The following is a 2,645-nucleotide window of genomic DNA, read 5'->3' as shown; positions in this document are numbered from 1 at the left end:
TAAGGGAAAATAATTTTCCATGATTCTTTTTTTTTAAAACATACCTTTTATCTATCATTTAAACCCCTTAGGTAATTTTTGAAAGTTTTTGAAATTACCGAAACATTAGGAAGTGTTATCTTTTAAAAATAATACTTTACTTACAATCTTTCTATTTTTTGTGAATTTTTCCCTTTTTTTATATGTAATTACTCCCATTTTTTTTTTACGTGTAAAATCTTTAAAGGCAAAAAGTCCTTTTTTTTTCTTCAAAATGCCTGAATTAACTTTTTCTGAAAAAAAAGGAACTTTAATTTAAGCCATTCTCACCAAGTGAGTAAAAACTACAAACAAAATTTCTAGTCAGAAACAAAAGTTCTCATCATTATATTTTCAATACACTACATATCACAGATTAAACCCCAAAAAAGATATTTAAACAAATTAAAATTTCATTTTAGAAAAAATAAAAAATAATATAAGGAAAAATCACAGATTGCCCTCAAATAAGACAAAATTTTCCGTTTTCAAAACCTTTTCTGTAAAAATGGAAAAAAAATAGGTTAAAAAAAGGAAACAATAAAAAAAAAAAGGAAAAACTCTTAAGAAAAACAAAGACTTTTTAAAGAAAATAAAAGTTGGGGGGTTTTACAAACCAGTTATGGCGGGTTTTGTACCATATAAAGTGGATGCTTCCCGGGGGATATAAAACAAAACAGATCACTATAAAACCGATACTACAGCTAAATTGTTTTTGTTACCCCGCTTTGGGGTGGGGGGGTAAAATCAACCAGAACTTATTCCTGTTTTTGTTCGATAAAAAATTTTTTACACTTGGGTACCTAAGCTTTATCAAAACCCAAAGCACAGTGGAGTCAAAACTTAGGAACTCCATGTACAAAAGAGACAACTGCTTCCTGCGAAAAAATGCTGATACTGGAGGGTCCTAAAATCTAAAGGGCCCAAATAACAGTCTTTGCTTTGGGGGGATGTGAATAATCACCAACAAGATTTCAACAAAAAAAACCTGAGTATGATATCAAAAAATACAAGGAAAAGGACGGGTTAAAGGGGTGGCCCGGGGATATGGGTTCTTTTTGAAAGAGTAGACACAAGTAAAAGAACACAAATTTATGTTTCCGGGAAGAAAAACTGAATGGTATTTATTCCCCAGCCAGCAGCCATAATTGTCCTTGGTTCCCACCAGGGGATAATTTTTTAAACCCATGTGGGGCCGGGTTGGTTGGGGTGGTATGGTGGCATTTTTGTTAATGCTTTTGGCCTGCCATATTTCAAACCACCCTCTCATCGTTGCCCCCCAAAGGGGGCCATTTATTTTTCCTCAAGAGTGACCATTTTGTTCTCATGTGGTGGTAAGCAATATGGCGGGCCAATAAGTATAAAATGCCAGCAATCTCCAAAACCAAACAGGAACCCCAAAATACCTCTTCAAAGCCCACACAGTCTGGTTAAGACCTTTTCCTTTGGGCCCGCTGGCCAGTGCTTGCTCCCAGTTATATTGTGTTTTTATTTACTTTGTTTTCTCATCACAAAGAGTCAAAAATGTACATAGTAGTATCAGTCCTACCGTCCCTGTATTTAGGCAGGAGGGAAGTGGGGGGGGGGGCTAAACATAGTGGGAAAAAAAGATATGGATGAAGAGTTTGGGAAAAAGGGTGTCCTCAAAAAAGTAAGGCATGGAGGGGGAAGAGAAAAAAGAAAAAATAGAAAAGTATTTGTATAACACTTTGATTTCAAGGTTGAAAAAAATAAATCACTATGTTTAAACCCCTGAACATTTCTCTTTGCAATCTAAAACAAGGGTTTGAAAAAAAAAGGACAACAGGGTTTAAATAGAAAGAGGGATCCCTTATATTCTCATAAAACCCAAAGAACCTTTTTCCTTGCAATTACAAAGGGTATGCAGAATACTATTTATACTAAAAAAAGGGTTGTGCTAGATAGAAATACAATACTTGTAACATTTTATAACCCCATTACAAAATTATTAACAATTCTATCTCTACTTATAAAAAAAATACCTTCTAAATTGTATTTTGAGCTACATCTCAAAAATAAATATCTTTTCCAAAAATTTTAGTACCCCTCCTCCCACTCAAACCGTTTTTTTAGTTTGGGATTGCACACACAGGCCTATGGGATGAAAATAAAAAGTTATGGGAATTCGAAGAAAAAAAAAACTGAACTAAAACAAATACATCTCCCTCATAAAAATCTTGCCTTTCCCCTTCCCATAAAAAGGATCTTTTTTTAGAAATGAATATCATTGCATGTGCTCTCATCATCTTTAAAACCAAAAAATTTGGATTGCCCTCAAAAGAGAAAAAAGTGTTTTTATGTTTCACCTTCAAAATCTGCAAGTAATGTGTTAACCCCATTACTTTTCAAACCTATTTTCAGTGTTCATACAAAATAATTTTATACCCACAACCCTACTTTACTACAAAGACCAAAAAATTTTACAAATTCTTTATCATGAACAGTAGTTATCATCAATGAAAAAGTGAAAATACGAAAAACAAAAATGGCTTTTTGGAACTCAGTTTAAAATTCTATGTTTAGTGTATTTTTTTTTTTCCTAGTCTGTATACATAAAAAAAATATGTAATGGTATAAAAAAAGGGATAAAACGGGAAAGGGTAGGG

At 33.0% G+C, this 2,645-nt stretch overlaps 1 pseudogene; it reads right to left on the bottom strand.

The window, feature by feature from the left end:
• The window catches only part of LOC119587364, a 10,089-nt pseudogene that overhangs the window by 3,272 nt on the left and 4,172 nt on the right, over positions 1–2,645 (bottom strand).

Source organism: Penaeus monodon, chromosome 22, assembly GCF_015228065.2.
Source record: "Penaeus monodon isolate SGIC_2016 chromosome 22, NSTDA_Pmon_1, whole genome shotgun sequence".
Lineage (NCBI taxonomy): Eukaryota > Metazoa > Arthropoda > Malacostraca > Decapoda > Penaeidae > Penaeus > Penaeus monodon.
This window is presented reverse-complemented; position numbering and strand designations above follow the sequence as displayed.